Source organism: Aquarana catesbeiana, linkage group LG05 (assembly GCF_042186555.1).
Source record: "Aquarana catesbeiana isolate 2022-GZ linkage group LG05, ASM4218655v1, whole genome shotgun sequence".
Classification (NCBI taxonomy): domain Eukaryota; kingdom Metazoa; phylum Chordata; class Amphibia; order Anura; family Ranidae; genus Aquarana; species Aquarana catesbeiana.
The window spans coordinates 574,054,236-574,075,067 of record NC_133328.1 but is presented as its reverse complement, the minus strand read 5'-3'; the positions used below and the strand labels follow the sequence as shown (position 1 = coordinate 574,075,067).

Here is a 20,832-nt window from a genome sequence, read left to right as displayed (position 1 = left end):
TCATCCATCAGCCCCGTATATCGAGGATAGAGGAATCTGTTAGACCACAGGCTGAATGAGAAAAATCTATATGTGTATGGCCAGCTTTAGCCAGACCACAGCCAACTGGCTCCCAAAAAACTATCATCAACTCTTCAGATATGAGAAGTGTCCATGATTAGTGTCAGGGAAGGGTTCTCCTTAAAGTGTATTTTCACTTTTACAGCCAAACACTAGAAGGAAAAGTGTCTGTGCTGCCTGCAGGTACAAAATAAGGTCCGTTGGCATGGACCATAGGGTGAGTACATGGATTGAAAACTGGCTACAAGGGCGAGTTCAGAGGGTGGTGATAAATGGGGAGTACTCAGAATGGTCAGGGGTGGGTAGTGGGGTCCCCCGGGGTTCTGTGCTGGGATCAATCCTGTTTAATTTGTTCATAAACGACCTGGAGGATGGGATAAACAGTTCAATCTCTGTATTTGCAGAGGATACTGAGCTAAGCAGGGTAATAACTTCTCCGTAGGATGTGGAAACCTTGCAAAAAGATCTGAACAAATTAATGGGGTAGGTAACTACATGGCAAATGAGGTTCAATGTAGAAAAATGTAAAATAAAAAAACCTCTGGGGGAATCTAGAATGGAAAAGGACCTGGAGGCATGGGCGTCCGCAGGTAGGGGCAAGGGTGGTCAAGTGCCCCCCCGGAATCAGATCTTAAATTCAGCACAGTTGCGTCGCTATCGGGGTGTGGGCAGCCCACACCCGGGTGCCACCCACCAGTGGGGTGACACTATCAAGGTTCTGTCAAGCCCCCCCATCAGTGTAGTATGACTTCGGCTCTTTTTCCCTGCTCAGTCCAGCAGAGAACTCGGCAGAGCTGTGACAGGAGAAAGGCGAGCTGCAGGCTGGCAGAGGTTTCCCCTGCTCTCCCCACCATTCTCTAGTCAGGGAGAAGAGACGGCGGCTCTCACCAGATTCCCTTCCCAGATTCCTGCCCGCTCTGTACCTTACCTATTGGCCATAACTGAGGGCCAATCAAAGGAGACTAGGAGAGGTTAGGGACTGTACTACGTCTGCAGTCTCTGACCATGAAAATGTGATAATGACATTGTCGAAAAGGGGCATGGGTGACCCTAAAATGATGCCCCCCCCTGAAAAAAGTTCTGCGGACGCCCATGCCTGGGGGTCCTAGTAGATGATAGGCTCAGCAATGGTATGCAATGCCAAGCTGCTGCTAACAAAGCAAACAGAATATTGGCATGCATTAAAAAGGGGATCAACTCCAGAGATAAAATGATAATTCTCCCGATCTACAAGACTCTGGTCCGGCCGCAGTTGGAGTATGCTGTCCAGTTCTGGGCACCAGTCCTCAGGAAGGATGTACTGGAAATGGAGCGAGTACAAAGAAGGGCAAAAAAGCTAATAAAGGGTCTGGAGGATATTCATTATGAGGAAAGGTTGCAAGCACTGAACTTATTCTCTCTGGAGAAGAGACGCTTGAGAGGGGATATGATTTCAATATACAAATACCATACTGGTGACCCCACAATAGGGATAAAACTTTTTGCAGAAGGGAGTTCAACAAAACTCATTAAAATTAGAAGAAAAGAGGTTTAACCTTAAACTGCGTAGTGGGTTCTTTACTGTAAGAGCGGCAAGGATGTGGAATTCCCTTTCACAGGCGGTGGTCTCAGCAGGGGGCATCGATAATTTCAAGAAACTATTAAATAAGCACCTGAATGACCGCAACATACAGGGATATATAATGTAATACTGACATATAATCACACACATAGGTTGGACTTGATGGACTTTTTTCAACTTTACCTACTATGTAATTATGTAACAACATTCCAGATCGCTTTTCTTCTAGTTTTGTTTAAAGGAATAGATTGATGATCTGCTGCAATGTGCTTTGTTTGTTACATAAGAATTGTTGATCAACATAATTAATTTAATTAATGCAATGTCACGAGTGCTGATTGATAGTCTTATGCACCCAAACCTCTATAAGTAGCAACAATAATCTTCTTATGGCAGTGAGCTTGAATTACTCATGTGTTAGAGAAGGGATCTTGAAAGGTCAACTCGAGAATTGCATCACTTCACATCAAGTGCTTAAGTGCTGCTAGCAGAAAATGTAATGGGGAAATATTACAGACAATTCCTTAATGAAACTTTAAGCAAGTAAACAGAAAAAAAAATTAGGATCTTCAATTTGTTTGATATACTGTATATACTTAAAAAACAGTTGCTAAATTTATTGTTAAAGAAGATCGTCAATTTCCCTCACAAAAAATGAGTCAAATACTGTAGGTGTTGACTTTTAATAAAAGGACACTTACCTATCCAGGGATCCAGCACTGTCCTCACCCAGGCCGGTTCTTCACTGGTCTTCGGGTACCCAGTCCCCCCCCCCCAAAAAAAAATAAAAGTATCCAAAAGTGGGAGGGAGGGAAAAGGGGGGAAAAGTGCAACTTCCCCTTTTGGGTAAATTCCCGCTTTAAGTTGTGTGTTGTGTGCAATTACCTATAATGTGTATTATTCAAGAGGAACAAGTTGTCCTCCAGTTATATTTGGCCTTTGTATAGTTGTAAAATTTCGGCAGCCCATAGATTAGTCAATTTTTTTAGTTAAATCGATGTGGATGGGGGAATCTTTTTTGCTGAACTATTGTATTCTGAAGGCAGGGGAGACTTCCTTGCCATTAGAATAGAAAGATTAGCATTGCAGGCTATAGCCTGCAGAGATAATTGAGAGGGGAAAATCCAATATGGTGGTTGTACAGAAGTTGATCAGTAGATCAACCTCTGTACAACCTCATAGCTCATATATGGGTCAAATTTGTCTGTTCATTGCTGAACTGGCCACATTTTGATCTATGTGTGGCAGCTTTAGCCTCTTTCTGCAGATCATACCTCCCTCCTAATCCTAGAATTATATCTCTAGGAAATCCCAACTCTGCCTCACCTTCTGTGTTCTGTCCTAAATCATCCCACTCATGTCTAATATATAGGTATGGCACCAATATAGTTGCAGGTAAGAGAAGCTGGAGATAAGATTTGTATCAATCACCCCAGCTCTGCCCCTTAGTTCCATTTTCAGACATCAGTTCATGGTCTTCTGTTCTTGACTCAAATTGGAAATGCAGCTCCTTCGATAAAAATTTGGTAATTTAATATATAGAAGGATGCAATATGATTTGATAGCTGGAGGAAAACTGCCCCAACAATATGGGTATGGGATTGTCTTCTACATTCAGCACCAGTGTGAACAGAGCTTAAAAGGAAACTATACTGTAAGTGACCATCAATTTCAGGGTATCGTCATATTGTTTACATTAAATAATTTTTGATATAAGTATAATAGTTTTACTATTCCTGTCCATCAGTATTTTGATCATTGCTCTTCATAAGGGATGAGTGAATCTGTCCGAGTTCGATTTGCCAAGGGTTCAGCAAATCCTGTTTAAAATTCTGAACCTGAACTTGCAATGACTCCCATTGAAGTTAAAGGGGGTGAATCCTCCAAGTAAATTCTATCCATTTGTACGGCTAATAGGCAACTATTACTACTGTAAAAAAAAGTCATAGGGCGGTGGGTACTGCCATGGGGGACATAAACAGTTGCAAACATCAAAAAAAATTAAAAAATACTGTACAGCCAGGAAAGGGGGTTTTCATGCATCTTTGAAGGCAACTTAAAAAAAAAATCCTTTAAATAGCATTTTTTTGTCACATCATTTTAACAGCAAAGCATGTTTTTTCATCAAATGGTAATAGAAATCTGTGTTTACTGCAGCTGTCCTTGTTCTTGTGGATGCGAAACAGTTATGTTGCTGGCCAATTTATAGCAAATTCTCATTAAGAATAGGGAGAATACAGATGATAAAAAAGCAGTGCAAAGCTGGCCATACATGGACCGAAATTCATCCTGCCAAATTTCGATCCATGTATGGGCACTGTGGTTGTACAGATGTCGATCTACCGTTTGGCTTCTGTACAACCACTCTGTCAGATTTTCCCCTCTTGATCAGCGCCGCAGGCTATAGACTGTAGCGCCGATCAGTATATTCTGATGGAAGGGAAATCTCCCCGCTGTCAGGATACCATAGCTCAGCAAGGAGGATTCCCACATCCACCCCAAATGTGTGGATGGGGGATTCAGGCCAGTCAGGTCAAACTAACCACCTATGGACTATGGGCTACCTAAAACTGGCCATCGTAAGGACATTTATCATAAGGGAGAATTGTCCAAAATGTAACAAAGAAAAAGTGAGTATAAGCAGGTGTATTGCTTCGAGAATTAAAGCCTAAGTTAAAGTGACATTGTCATGAATCTGTAGTAATACTTCCATGCCCTGTCTGTCTGCTTACCTCTGGTCTGTGTATCTGTCTTAGGGCCTGCACTCTCACACCTGCATGGTTAAGTAATCCATACTTGAGGGTGTGCAGCAGGTGGCAAATTAGAGGACACACACTAGAGGTTGCAAAATTGATGTATCCATTGTGTCTGGTGTGAACACTCTATAAGCTAGCAAGATATCAGCATTTCATCTGATATTAGTGTGTGTGATCCTGCTGACAATATCCCAAGTGGGAACTGCTGTTTTAGACCTAACTGATTCACTCAGGGGTCCATCTGTTGAGGTGAGCGGCCTATATTGTCGATTGTGGAGGGTGTCACATCAGTCATCAAGTTTTCTGTGAACATCACCTAAGTCACTGGATTTATACCGATTTGATGCTGATTTTCCTTTGTCATATCATGAAGAACATGGACTGTTTTTTTATATTCTATTTCAGTTTCATTGTATTTTACCTTTTAGTATGTCTTTTTATTTTATGCGCTGTACTGCCTTTTACATAGATTATTTGGGGATTTGATTTGATTTGCGCTGGTTGATTTTTTTCTATTTTGTGTCCTGTAATAGTCAAGCTGATGCACTCTCTAGGTCATTTGACACTCTGGATGAGGAGCCCACCTGCGAACCTGGGCCGATCATTAACTCCAGTTTGCATAACCATTTACCTTTGCCTGTCCCTAAACTCCCTTGGAGGCACAACCAGGCTAGCTTGTCCGCAAGTTCCACAGCCTCTATGCCTTGTGATTCGATTCAGTCGGCCTCTGCACCAGTTATGCCAGTCCAGCCCATGCCCATTGAGCCTCCTGCTTTTTTTTATTCAGGACCTTCTATAACCTGGCCTCACCCTACTATTATTACATCCATTCAAACTTATCTAAGAAGTTCAAAGCATCCTTTGGATAGACTGCCTCATTCTGCCAGGTGGGGTGTTCAACCTTTTGTTCAGGGCTCTCTGCATTCTGCTTGTGTTTCATCTATCCGGCTGTGACACGTCACCTGCTAACCAACCTGACCTCACGGATCCACTGACCTCTGCCCAGTCTGATGTGCTGGATGTCCAGCTCATCTTTAAGGGTCTGGGGGCCCCTCCTCAGGCTCCTGCTGGTCTTCTCATGCCCTTGCCCATTCCTAAGAAGCCTTTAGTCCTCAATAAGTCCTCTTGCCCTCTTCCTACCTTGGTTCCGATCTCTGAGGATAAAATAAAGTACGAGGTCAGTCAAGTTCTGGATTGCCAGCTCTGTAAAGGCATTCTTCAGTACCTCGTGCATTGGAAAGGGTTTGGTCCTAAGGAGAGCTCTTGGATCACTGCATATGAAATCTTCGCACCTCGTCTTCTGAGGAAGTTCCATTTGAAGTTCCCCTCCAAGCCTAGTCCCAAGCGGGTGAGGGAGAGGCCTCATAAGAGGGGGGTACTGTCATTAATCTGTAGTAATACTTTCATGCCCTGTCTGTCTGCTTACCTCTGGTCTATGTATCTGCCATAGGGACTGCACTCTCACACCTGCATGGTTAAGTAATCTTCCCTCAGCATGGCTCCACCCTGGCCTCTACAGGATACATTATTTAACACCGTGCCTGCCTGCCTTGCTGATCAAGCCTGCCTTGCTGATCAATATTGTGTGTTTGGCTTCCTGTGTGTGTGTCTTGCAGTGTGCTCTACATCTGATTCTGTTTACCGTCCTTGGCTTGTTCTCGACTATACTTGTCTGCTTCATACCCTGACCTTTGGCGTGTTCTTTGACTACCCCTGTCTGCTCGTTGCCCTGACCTTGCTAAGGTTGCTAACCTTCAGTGAGATATGTCCTTTTTGGTGCTGTAACCTTGGTTCATAGAAATATACCTCCTTCATTGCCCCCCAACTCCACTACCGCTGTACTCTTCCATTGTGGGGGGGGGGGGGAGAGAACTAGGGGGCTGTCACAGGTTCTTATCAAGAGAACCCAGCTATGTGCTTTCTACCCTGCTGCTCCATTCATTGAAACCGTGCTACAGCTTCTATGAATGAAACATGATCTATGAATGGATAACATGGATAACTTTTATTTTATTTATGGGTATAGAAAGGGTGCGGTGAATGTCAGGGATTTAATATGACGTGGTTTAGGTGCACTCCCTGAAACAGAAGCCCAATCTTGTTTCTAAATCTGAAATCTTAAAAAAAAACAGATAAAAGTGACCACTGACCTCAAATCAACCACAAAATAAAATGGAATCCAAAAAAGCCCCTCAATTAATAAGAACAAGAAAAGGCAGCAAACAGGTTGATTTCCCAAAGATTTGGGAATCAGAATTAAAGTACAGGTTCCTAATGTGATCTCTCCTTATGTAGTTTATCAGCTTTCCCTATAGCAGCTTCTCACAACGTGCATTAGAAGCTGCAGGAAGTCAGATGGAGTCCGCCTCATTTTCTCACTGGGAAATGTATAACATCATCTAGCACTTCCCTTCCCAGCCTGACTATCCCTGGCCTTCCCTTTCACCTATTGGACTTTAAGTGATATTAAAGGCTGATTTGTTTTGTTTTTTTAAACAACAAGCATGTCATACTTACCTGCTCTGTGCAGTGGTTTTGCACAGAGCAGCCCTGATCCTCCTGTTCTCTGGTCCCCCGCCGGCGATCCTGGCTCCTCCCTCCTGTCAAGTGCCCCCACACCTAGCAGGCTCTTTCTCAAGCCGCTGCTCTGTCTGTCCATTCAGACAAAGAGCGCAGCTTGGCCCCACCCTCTCTCTCTCCTCATTGGCTCACTGGCTGTGATTGACAACAGCGAGAGCCATTGGCTCCCGCTGCTGTCAATCACAGCCAGTGAGCCAATGAGGAGGCAGAGACCACGGAGAGCTACTGTTCTCTCGCGCACCGCTGGATTGAGATGGAGCACAATTGAGTTTTGGGGGGGGGGGGGGGCTGCTGCACACAGAAGGTTTTTTTATTTCCATGTATAGAAGGCATGAAGGTAAAAAACCTTAAGCCTTTACAACCCCTTTAAGTTCTTTCAATTATGGCGGCTCAGCGTCACATGTGGAAGCAAAATGCAGTCTGCCTAGGAAGGCTTGCTTCATATAGACTATCATCCACTCATCAAGGCATTTCCATAATTCCTATATAAAAACGGAGAACAATCAGCAGAAACAAATACAAGAGTACAGAAAAATGCAGGCTGAACACTATAGGTAATCACAAAAGCTTATTATAGATCTATTAAAAATGGTTAGTGCAGCGCAATAATTAAAAGAAGAAAAAAAAGTCCAATCCAAATGGATAGGGGCTCCTACGTCCAGACAGATGGAGAAAGGCAAGATCCCTCATGAAGGAAGGTGAATGAATTCTTCCACTAATAAATAAGTGACAATATCCTCCACCACATAAGCCAAATTGCGCTTACCAGATAAGGTGGACCTCCATATTACAAAAGGTCAAAAACGCATGTATCCCCACAGGGATGATGATAAGTTCCAGCACGGCTTGAAAGGTCCTCAATCCAGCAGGGTAGGACTCCAATACAGCAGTGAAGTTCAGCAGTATTAGCCTCCAAACTGGCAATGGTATATGGAGTGATAAAACAACCATCCCAATAGAGTATGAAAAGATAGAAGGACACGCTCTAAGTGTACTCCATAAAATTTATTGGTAATAAAAAAAGGGCATATAAAATCTGGCGCTTATTAGCGCAAAAGATTGCCAATAAAGAGGAAAAAAGCACGATCCGTGGATCTAATGCATAGCACCTAGAGATGGCAGCGGGTGACATCCGTGCAACAAGCTCCTCCCCCGTACATGGCGTTACGTCCCCACAGCACTTCGTCAGCGAGGTGGATAAAGTCCACCCTCGCTGTCGAAGTCCTGTTGGGACGTACGCCGCGTACGGGGGAGGAGCTTGTTGCACAGACATCACCCGCTGCCAACTCTAGGTGCTATGCATTAGATCCATGGATCGTGCTGTTTTATCTTTATTTTATTTTATATGCCCTTTTTTACGAGAGATCTTGCCTTTCTCCATCTGTCTGGACGTAGGAGCCCCTATCCATTTGGACTGGACTTTTTTCTTCTTTTAATTATTGTGCTGCACCAACCATTTTTAATATTTCCATAATTTCTACTGAGAGCCAGCCCACTGCTTGCATCAGGGACGAGGGCTCTTGAAAGGAGTGCTCAGACAGGGTGTTTCATTTTTCAGGAAGCTTTGTACAGCACCCTGCTGGCCCCTCCAACTAGGCATGACCTGCCTGGATTACATAGAGACCACAGAGACCCAGCATTGACATCACTGGCTCTAAAATAAGATATATTGTTAGCACGTTGATTGAGGGAGATGGGAGAACCAAGAAAAGACAAACTCAAAAATATAAGTTAATTAAACTTCAGTTTTAAAAGAGATTCTTGTTTTCAGGCTATAGACTTGCAGCGAGAGAAAGGAACCGTGAAGTACTTTAACTGTGCAGCAGCGCTAAGTAGGAAGCAGATCCTGCAAATGTAATTACCAGAAACAAGGTTATAAAAGCATTAACACTCATTGACAAAATTGTGTATACACTCAGCTACTTCAAACTACACTCAACAAATTCACGTGTATCTAAAAATGTAACAGAATGTAACTTCCCTTTAAAGAAACTTGAAGGCTGCCATTGCTGATTTCTCCGTCTGCAAATGCTAGTTGACCGGTTGTCTTGTTGACCCTCTTGCTTCAATACTTTGCTTCAAAACTGACCGAGAACAATTATGAAGATATGGACTTTTAAATTCACTCTGACTTTTATCATCTTCAGAAGTATGGCTGCATGTTCTTGCTGACAATTGCATAGGAACTGGCTGCTGCACATTCTTAAAATATATTGTCCACTGCTGCTATATGGTTCCTATAGAGACCGGACTTCTCCTCTAGCTCACTGGCAATGCTGTATCCACACCTCCCACAGTGGTGAAGAAGAAAAATCATAACAAAGACAACTCTTATGCTGCGTACACACGACTGGATTTTCCGACGGGAAATGTTGGCGGTAAGTCCGACCGTGTGTATGCTCCATCGGACTTTCCACCAACAAATTTTTGTTGTCGGACTTTCTGATCGTGTGTACACAAGTCCTTCGCATAAAAGTCCACGCATGCTCGGAATCAAGTACGAGCCGGAAGCGCTCGGTCTTGTAAAATCAGCTTACGTAATGGAGATATCACGTACGTCTTGTACGTCACTATGTTCGTAATTGTTGGCCTACATTTGTGTGACCGTGTGTATGCAAGACAAGTTGGAGCCAACACCTTCGAACAAAAATCTGCGGTTTTGTCGGAAAGTCCGATCGTGTGTATGGGCTATAAGGCTCAGTGTTCTAAGATGACTCCGGCTCCTGCCTTACCTGGAACTGCAAGTTTATGCCAAACTGGCACAATTCACCCACACTCCAGCTATAGAGGCAGAGGGCAAAACTACAAGTACTATAAATAATGTGCACCCTCAGATCACTTTGAACATATGAATGGGGATCCCTGAGCTTGCTCACTTTACTTGTTCTAAGACTGTGAATCCAAGATTGGGAGCCAGGGGGCAAAAGGTAACTAGCATTTTCATAAGAGGAGCAAAAATGGCAATCCGTTACTTCCTTTAGAAAAATTTTACTTTAAAGACTAAAGCAAGAGAAGAATGTTCGTGTTACATACAGTATAACTCTACGTAGGACAGCGCCATTTGAAATAATGATGTCTTTGAAAAAAAATAACACTACCAGAGACATGGCAGTAACTTATTGAATATCCTGACACATTTTATGTGCTTTTATGACCTAGAAAATTTCAAATATTATTTCTTAAGGGCAGGATGTTCAATTTACAAACGGGGGAAATATTCACTTTTGAAAACGTTGCGGCCCTAAAAAGATTTAATGTCTGTTTTCACGGGGTGAGAGAATGAAGCAATTGTGCAAAGCAGCAGTTTTATAAAAAGCCAAGGAAGGAAACAGGATAATATTTTTGTACAAGTGAGGATGCAGATCAAAAAGAGATTTGATTCTTTTTGCAGCTGCACCACAGGAGCGGCGCGCAATTCCAATGACTACCTAGCAAGCAAAGGTCTTAAACATTAAAGGCACAATTTAGGAAATTGTTTGAGTATGAACAAATGTAAAGGGCAAAGAAAGGAAATATTTGACGTTTACTCTGTTGGAGAAGCTAAAATGAACAGCGTAGAGTGTTGAAGTGCTAAAAGGCAAGGCACGATTTTTAACAACAGATAAAATGGTAAAAAGTTAGAAAAATATATTTATCTGCCTTCAGCTATGGGGGTACAAGGTAGGGTCATGTCATCATCCATTTGGCGGGATCCTGGAAATGAGCTTCCCAAGTCTTGCAAGACAGAACACTCATTGTTCTCAAAAAAGTTTTCAAACCTTTTTCTTCATTTTTTTTTTCCTGGGTATGAGAAAGGGGGCCCTGATGTAATAAGCAGACCTTGCCTTTTAAGTGCCTTTTACAGGAAACCTGCCACAAGAGTAGTATGGGAGATGGAGGTAGGAGGCACTGGATCCAAATTTAGACTCAGGATATAAACTATAATGAAGTGCAGAATGGCTCTTGTTGGCAGCTCCTGGACATGAATGAACCTCTAGGGCGGGATGCTTTGAGTGACATCCAAGACAGAAAAAGTAGGAGTCCCAAGCCAAATGTTGACAGATTATGACAATTTCTTTTTGTTTTGTTTTTTATCTTAAAACATCAAAAGAAATAGCCAAGATGTAGCACCCTGATGTTTAGGCAGGGTTATTAGTAAATTAACCTGCTGGGTATAGTCGTCTTGGCCAATTGATAGGAGATCATTTGATTATACCCTAATTCTGGATTTGCTGCACTTCTCTCTTCTGTCACTAGATGGCTGGGTACCTGGTGGCAATAGATTTATTTATTTATTATTTATTTCAGGTACTTATATAGCGCCGTCAATTTATGCAGCGCTTTAATAGATAAGACAAGGGCATTGCAAGGACAGATTAGGAATAGATGGGGTATCTCAGCCAATGGGCAGGGATCTTCTTTGGTCCCTTGGCCTGCTGGGAGAACCTATTTATTTGGGTGAGGTCAGGTTAACGGGGTTCTGTGCCACCTTGGCGGCTGTCTGGGTGAACATGTGTTGTGCTTCCCCGGGCTGTTAGGTCAGAGCCTGAGGTCTATCCCGTGGACATCTGGCTGCTAGGCTGTCTGAAGGCCTATCCAGAAGCAAGAGAGCAGCGTAGGGTTGGGATTGTGGCTTGCAGTCCAACCAGAAGTGATCATACTGCCGGGCCAGAGAGCCTGATGTGGTCGGAGGTAGAGGGGAAGCTGTCACCACTAAGGGTCCCTCCACCTTACTACCAGGGACCACTGTGAGTAGCTGAAGCAAGTACCGGAGCAGTATTCTCACCAACCGGGGACAGAGAAGAATTGGGAAACTATAGCAGATGTCAATCCAGGGACCCAGCCAGTTGAGGTGACGCTTGCAGAGCACCCTTGTGTGCCAAGCCAGGGACCGAGCAGGCCAGTGGGGTGACGCTTGAAGAGTATCTTGGATGCCAGTATAAGGACCCAGCAGGGAAGCGGGGGTGCGGGGAAGCGGGGGTGGCGCTTGAGGAAGATACTGAGAGAGAAAGTTGGAAAAGCTCAGGAGATCCCGTGGCAGTGGATCAGCAAGTCTAATGAGAGAGAGAGACTGGGAGCTCAGTTGAGTGAAGATCTACAATAGGAGATTGTAGAGGAAGTGAAAGAGATCATTGTAACCTTTGTTAGAAACTGTTCAAGATTGTTGCCATAGGAGACAGCGTGTTTACACATGCAGATGTGGTGCCCGGCTGGGTGCCTATCCCTGCATGGCTGTCTACCTATAGAAGTCTCGGAGTCTGCCAACTAACATTGCAACTACTAAAGGGTGTCCTGGCCCTAAACCCTCTCTCCCACAGTTCTGTTTAAGAGACAATAAATCTCTTTGCATTCAAGAAGTGTCTGGCGCCCATGAATCTTCTTTGCATTACACCCACCATGCCTTGTAACCCACTCTACATAGAAGGATGTCAGCTGTCCCTAACTCTGGAGGTTCTCATTAGACCAAAAGGGCCCGAAACTTGGCTACAAACATATTATGAGGGGCCTTTATCTTGGCTTGAAATTGCTGACTGGAATCTAGATAATCCAATTACAGAATGATTGGATTAAAATTTAGTTCAAAGTGGTTCCAAAGCCAGCAAATGTTTTACCTTAATGCATTCCCTGGATTAAGGTAAAAAATGCCCCAGTATTTGTATCGCTCCCAACCCCCCTTATACTTACCTGAGTTGTTGATCCAGTTCTGAAACAGTTATCGATTCAGTGCTGTACTGAATCGATAACTGGATCAGTTATCTAATTTCTCCCTTTCTAGGACAGAGAGGCATTGGCTCCTGCTGCTGTCACTCAAAGCCTGTGAGCAGAGAACAGGGGGCGGGGGCGATCCATGCTGTGTGAGTCTATGGACACACACCTCCCAGCTCTGCACATTCACTCCAATAGGAAGTGGTGGACGAAGAAGAGGAGGAGCCAAGAGTGCCTGAGGGGGACCACCGAAGAGGAAGTTCAGGGTTGCTCTGTGCAAGACTATTGCACAGAGCAGATAAGTATTACATGTTTGTTTTTTAAAGAAAAAATAACTTTTTCTTAGGCTTTACAATCACTTTAATCCGACGGAACAAATTACTATCGGAAAAACTGCTCGTCTATATGCTGTTCCGACGCACCAAAAACGACTCATGCTCTGAAGCAAGTACGAGATGGAAGCTATTGGCTACTGGCTATGGAACTTCCATTTTCTAGTCCCGTTGTACGTGTTGTACGTCACCGCGTTCTGGACGGTCGGAATTTGGTGTGACCGTGTGTATGCAAGACAGCTTGAGCGGAATTCTGTCGGAACTCCATTGTAAAAACCTTCAAAGTTTATTTGGATGGCAAAACTGGTTGTGTGTACAGGGCATTAGGCTGGGTTCACACTGATGTGGTGTACCGCATCGCATGTTATTTGTACAGGAATCGCACCAGATTCCTGTATAAATGACATGCAAATTCAGTGTGGTGCGAATTGAGCCATACTTTATGTATGGCTCAATTTGCACTGGATCCGCACCAAAATGGTGCAGGACCCTTTTTTTTCCACACTGGAATTGGATTGCATGGGTTTTCAGACCCATGCAATCCGATTCCACAGTTCGCACTGTGTTCTGCGAACCAAAGTCATTCATTTTATATTGAAATGAAAGAATCAACATTAGGGATGAACTCAGGTTTGGGTTGAAGAAAAGTATGACCCTGAATATGGAGACAAGGTGCCTTGCCATGGTGACCCTACACCATTTTTTACACACAAAAAGCCAGCTGAGAAATGTAATTTAGTGCAATTTTTTTTCTTTCTAAAAGTCAATTTTGTAACATCATACAGGTGTACCAATTCATATGCAGATGTAAAGGCATCTTCCAAGCATATTATTTAAAGGAATTGTACTGTATATTTTTATTGTTGCCCTTTAAGTCCCTGTAAACACTATGAATTGCACAGGAATTCCTGTTCAATTCACATACAATTCATTGTAGTGCAATTTGAGCCCATTCATTTTGACCTTGAAAAAGACCAGAAAAGCATCTCCCATTGACTTCAGTGGGGTTCAGATGCTATGCCCAGGGTTTGCTGATTTTTTAATTTATTCGGTGACTGTCCAGCAAATAGAACTTTGCTTAATTCACTCATCACTAGTTAACCTGATGAGAAGTCAGCTAGCATTTTCAAATTTTTTTTTTTCAATTTTAAAATGATTTAATTAAAATTTACTGCTGGAATTGTATAGAATGTTACAATCCTCTTAGATTGGCAAATGTTTTTTTTTTTTACAATTCCCCTTCTTCATTTACACATATTTGTTCCATTATAAATTATAAAAACAAAAAAAAGCAACAAACACTCAATACACAAAAAAAAGAAGAAGAAGGAGGGAAAACACAGAGTCCGTGGAATGACCGGAGGCGAACATCCAACACAACTGAGCGTGTTTTCCCTAGTGTTGGGTAGACACTATGGACACTATGCTCATGTGAGGGGAATGTTTATATATGTTACCTAAAGCCTGTTGTTCACACTTATGCTAATTGGATGTGGGTTTACTCACATGCAATTCGCTTGACAGGAGGTTGTGACCGGCTCTCAATGGAGCCGGTTCACACATCTCCGGAGCAGCTGCGGATTGCACAGGAGTCCTGTGCACCTTTGGTTCCGTTTCAGGTCTGAATTCAGGCAAAAATTTGGGCCATATTCGTTCCCGAAATGGAGAACAGGGACGCACCAGACCCCCTGCTGCGAGCTGCATCCGTCTACAGTGTGAACCCAGCCTAACACCATTGAAACCTCCTTCCTTCTTTTTATCTCTCGCATTGGATGTCATGATATGTGAGACAAAATTCTAAATGATTCGTTATTAAGAGAGGAGCGCACTCAGAGGCCACTTGGAGAGATTGAGCTTGTATGCTGGTCTATAATTTGACTAGCCGATCAATCTGGTGAGTCCGATCTAGTGAGAGTGGTGAAGGGTTCACTTTTTGGTGGAGTGCTTGGATTTTTCAATGTGAAGAGGATTCTTTTTATTTTTTTATTATATTTTTTAATTTTGAGATTGCAATTCGGTGGATACTGTCTTCATAGTTAAACATTTTTTTGGAACTCTGTGGGCTATCACTTTAGCACTTATAGGATGTCATTAGGTTAAATATATTTGCACATAATAGCACTTTATAAGCACTTTAATTTATGTAATTTTTTGATTTTTTTTACAATATTGTATTTTTTGCACATATTTATGCATTTGCACTTTCCTTAATAATTGCACATTGTGTATGTGATACGATTAATGAATATTGTGGATAGGAGGTGGTATATTATTGCATAGAGTCCTGACCTCAACCCGATAGAACACCTTTGGGATGAATTAGAGCGGAGACTGTGAGCCAGGCCTTCTCTTCCACATCAGTGCCTGACCTCACAAATGCGCTTCTGGAAGAATAGTCAAACGTTCCCATAGACAAAAGCCTAAACCTTGTGGACAGCCTTCCCAGAAGAGTTGAAGCTGTTATAGCTGCAAAGAACGGGCCAACGGACTAAGACTGGGATGCCATTAAAGTTCATGTGTGTGTATAGGTAATATAGTGTATTACATATTTTGGAGGTTTAATACCAGTGGAGGTACACTTTTGCAATACAATTAGAAAAATAACTGCTAGTCTGTTTCTCATTCTTGAACAATTCCAAACATAGGGTTGACTCAGGGAGCTGTCGGGTTGAACAAGGACACAAGGTCTAAATGAGATTAATTGTATTAAAAAGTTACCCCTGGCAGATGTATTCAGACCTCCTTAACAAAGTAAACCTTTTAGTAACTTTAAATGTCTGCATGAATAAATCTCATGTCACAAAATACTTCAGCAGTATAATCTTTTAGAAAAGCTCTAACTTTTATCATTAAAAAGCCCTCCTCAACACCTCTCAAACTCCTCTGAAAAGCTATCCAGCGCAGATTACTTTATTGAGGGGCGGCAATGATAGCCGGACATGTGAATGAGCCCTTAGAGGATCAAAGATGCTGCTGATTCATCTCTGGGAATGCAGGTCCTTATGGTAAATGATTACAGCGTTACAATATAAGCTATGAGCGGTTAAAGACATATTGTGTCTTGAGGTTTGTAAAGAAGGTAAAATGGCCATGTGTAATGTGACATAACCCATAATAACTAACAACATTTTAGCTTTCTTTAGATTAGCACAATTAAAGCTAATTAATGACTGGATGCCATGGTTACTGTACTGTAAATTATCTAAAGTAGAACTAAAAGAAAAAAAATGTTGTCCCCATTTTGGATAAGGGATAAGGGAGGGTTATACCCCCTACTAGTTTTTATCTGTCATCTGTGTTTCATTGGAGGGGGATTTACCTTCACTTCCTGTCCAAAACAGGAAATGAGAGGGGAAATCCCTTTAACGTGAGGGAATCCTTGGTTGTCACCAGAACAAATGTCTTCACTTGAAGAGTCTTCCTCTACTCCTCTACTCCTGTTCTAGTCAGCCCAAAAGTTGTGATTTTCTTTCACTTTTACTCTCGGTGATGGTACACAGGACAAATAGAGAGGGTGAACCTCCTATAGACAGCAAATAAAACCCGAGAGGGGCTTTAATCCCACTCCACTCTATCAAAAAAACAAAAAAAGTTTGCCTTTAGGGCTCTTTCAGATAGGTAGCAGTGCTTGCCACCTTTTAATATGCAAACTGCAGTGGATCGTTTTTCAGAGAGTAGTAGAGCTGGCTGGAAGAATCGGCTGCCGCCTTTTTTTTTTTTCTCAATCCCAAGGGGATTTTTGGATTAAAATACTGAACCTTAAAGCAGAGCTCCACCCAAAAGGGGAAGCTCTGCTTGATTGCACCCTCCCCCCCCCCACACCTCTACCTCCACTGCCACATTTGGCACTTTTTGAGGAGGAGTTGGTACCTGGTTTGGACAGGTACCTGCTCCCAATTCAGGGTAAGATCGCCGATCGGTGATCTACAACTTTTTTTGCCCTTTCTCCTCCCCCCCCCCCACTGCCTTCTGGGACACACACACACAGGTCCCAGAAGACAGTTGGACCATTCAGAAAGAGCATCATGACTCACGCATGCGCAATAGGAAACCGGTTGTGAAGCATAAAGGCTTTCCCTTACTTACAATGCCAGCGCCTGCTCCCGAAGCCCACTGACAAATTGGCTTGGGGTGCCAACATCGCGGGATCCCTGGACAGGTATGTGCCCTTATAACTAGTCAGCAGCACTATTTTTTTTCACAGACTGGAGCTCCTCTTTAACTGCGAGCCAGACGTTTGGCTCACAGTCTTGCTGCACTCTAATCGACCCTAATGGACGCATTTGGCAAGTGGCGCCGCCTGTCAAACTCTGCAAGCCAAGTTAAAATTGCAGCAGCCGCGAATCAAGCAATGTGGCTGCAGCATTTATACAACACCTGCAATAACAGAATTTAGCTAGGCAGTCAGGGGCTGGTAAAACCATGTGAATGGACCCTTATTTATGCTTTAATAAACAATGTGTCTCCTGCAGTAAAAGACATCACTGCTTGGAAGTCTTATTGCTGTGTATCACACAATCTACATGCGGCCAGGAAAGTTCAAGCAGCCAAAATACAATTCTGATCCCTAAAACAATCATTAAGTTAATTGCCTCCAGCCTGCTTATTTTTCTCCTGGATGTCACTGAATCAATTGAAGTATTAACAAATTATACAGACAACTATTCCTGGAAATGAGTGCTTTGCTCTGTAAGGAGAGAACAGCGAGTCAGGGCAGAAAGGAGTAATAATGTAGGAAATACGGTAAATTATTCTGCACGGTGACACAGGAGAAACCTGGACTATCAGCAAATTGGTAAAGTGGAATTTAAATCTTATTAAGTGGAAAGAAACTAGTAAGAATGATCTCATTAATTGAAATTGCCTATCACACGGTGAGAAACTATGTGCTATCTGCTGCAGTATTGCATGTCTGTAGATGAAGCAGAAAAAAGTTCCTGTAGGCAAATAAAACTCTAATTAAAAAAGCAAGAAATTGGTTTCAGACAAAGAGCCATTACAATCACTGGTATAACCAATTAACACTCGCTTACTTTTATTATGCCCTCTCATACGCTGAGTTGTTGAGTCTGCGCCCACCACCCCCTCACAATATCACTCCAACTAATGGCATGGTTCACAGCATTTCAGAACAGGGAAAGCACTGCATTATGGGAACTGAGGTTTTATTTTGGTCCAAACTTGTCTACTTGTCTGCAGAGTTTACAACAGGTCGAGACAGGGAAAGCATTGCATCATGGGAGCTGAGGTTCTCCTGCCTAATCCAAGGATCACATGCTGGTACTTCCACCCATCGATTCCTCATCCTGACAGGGGTGGATGGTGTTCTTGGTTGTTGTGTAACATTCCGATGCAATAGACTGGGTTGCCAAGTCTAGTGGTAACAAACAAATAGCCCCTGCCCCCACCCTATAACTGGTCTTCACAGCAAGGAGGACATGGAAGGGCAAGCGCATGCAAAACAAAACCAAAGAAAATTCCCAGCGCAACTCACCAACCAATCTGCTACCAACCGACAACAACCGGTTGTTGAGTTGTGCTGGGAATTTACTTTGGTTTTGTTTTGCATGAGTTTCCAAGTCTAGTGGTAGGCTGGTCTTCTTCCTTTTGTACAGTGCAGGAGAAATGGTTCTTGATGCCCCATGTATGAGAGCTGAATGTGTGGAGCAACAAATTCACAAACTCCGGGCGGTCACTGGTAGTTCTCTGGTGGTGGCACAAAATGATGGTGAAGCTCTCCACAACTGAAAATGTGTGACACTGAACTGGTTTAAAAAATTATACTCAAGTATGTATTCCTAACTCAAAAAGTTCCTTTTATTACTCTCAGCCTCCTCCAAATCTCCAAACTCCTTTTTTTTACTGCAGTCATTTGATTTCCTGCTAGAGGGTGGCTATGTTCTTTCTCCATGGTTCCACTGTATGTAAGAATGTAACCACTCTTTCTTTCTTGCTGAATGAATGAGTGACTTGTATAGTGCTACCTATGCGAACTGAATCGCCTCAGGGTGCTTTTTGCTGCTGGTGTCCATCTGCGGTATAGCGTGGTCCTTTGCCCCATGGGGTCCTGACACACTTACAAACACATACACATATTTTGGCCAATTTTTCGACAGGATCTAATTAACCTACCAGCATGTCTTTGGAGTGTGGGAGGAAACCGGAGTACCCGGAGGAAACCCATGCAGGCACAGGGAGAACATGCAAACTCCAGGCAGATGGTGTCGTGGTTGGGATTTGAACCAACGACCCTACTGATGCTAGGTGAAAGTGCTACCCACTACACCACTGTGCTTGCTCCAGAGATGGCATATGACTATGGGATTTGCAGTGTGTATAGAACAGTCCACGTGATTGTAACTAACATGCATTTAAAACCAAATATTCTTATGCGCTTAGTGCAATAAGTGGATGCTGCACCCAGCAGTTTGTCGGACACGGAGATGCACTGATGGGCTGAAAATTGGCCAGTTCCAGACAATTTTGGCCTGTGTGTACCCTGCATAAGGATCACTTTGGCATATCAAGGAAACAGGAAAACATTTTGGGCACCAGTTCACGAAAAGGATATCGGGGGAACTAGAGAAAGTGCAGAGAAGGGCAACCAAACTGATAAGAGGCATGGAGGAGCTCAGCTATGAGGAAAGATTAGAGGAACTGAATTTATTCTCTCTTGAGAAGAGGAGATTAAGGGGGGATATGATCAACATGTACAAATACATAAGTGGTCCATATAGTGAACTTGGTGTTGAGTTATTCACTTTAAGATCATCACAGATGAAAAGGGGGCACTCTTACGTCTGGGGGTTTAATTTCATCTCCAAATATGGAAAGGCTTCTTCACAGTAAGAGATGTGAAAATGTGGAATAGATTCCCTCATAAACTGGTTTTGGCTAGCTCAGTAGATTGTTTGAAAAAAAGGCCTGGATTCTTTCCTAGATACATTTAATATAGCTGGATACTAAAGTAAAGTTGATCCAGGGAATATCCAATTGCCTCTCAGGGGATCAGGAAGGATTTTTCCCCTTGCTACAGCAAATTGGATCATGCTTTATTGGGGGGGTTTTGCCTTCCGCTGGATCAACTGTGAGTATAGGATTGTGTATATAGGATTGTATCACCTTTTTTTCCCCTCCTATTGGTTTAACTGGATAGACTTGTTTCTTTTTCAAACAGACTTACTATGTAACTATATAACACCTGAGTAGCAACAGAAACACGGATTTCCAATCTTCTGAATAAAATGTAATGTAATAGCAGATAAAAGTACAGTACAGTCTGCACTCATCTAAATAGCATATATTAAAGGCTGTCAAAGGTGTCATGTTCTATCACAGTCAGAGTCAGAAGATCAGTGGAAATCTTCTATTGTACATATATCATAAGAGGCTCTTAAATTTAAGTTGATAGCTGGATCAGGTGAAACGTTATCCAATGTAGGTAATGTCAACCATGAAACAATAGTAGGGGTGTAATCCTAGATTTTCAATATGACTGACCGAGGTTAAGAGGTCTAAAAAGTACTATAAACAGTGATAAATCATGTATATTTCTCTTCACTATTTCTATAGTTATCGTTTCCTATACTTCCCTGCTTGTGAATATGAATTAAATGGATATTCCAGTTAAAATGGAAACCTAAGCCTTGAGATGACTACAAGGGACACCACCTACATAGAACTTCTGTGTTTTAGCCATGCACTGCTATAACATACTATTCCTCTCCACTCCTCTTTCTTAATAGTGGGGTGATCTGAGAACTCCTGCTGTAGATGTGGGAGAGATATTCCTGAACACACCCTCGAAGATTCTTGGTTGTCTCACAGGAAGAATTTTATATACAGTATAAAATGGCAA

The 20,832-nt window shown here is 42.7% G+C and overlaps 1 protein-coding gene across 2 annotated transcripts in view; it reads right to left on the bottom strand.

The window, feature by feature from the left end:
- LAPTM4B (lysosomal protein transmembrane 4 beta) overlaps positions 1-20,832 on the bottom strand; it is a 187,961-nt gene that overhangs the window by 114,961 nt on the left and 52,168 nt on the right. The gene's annotated exons all lie outside the window — the stretch shown is intronic.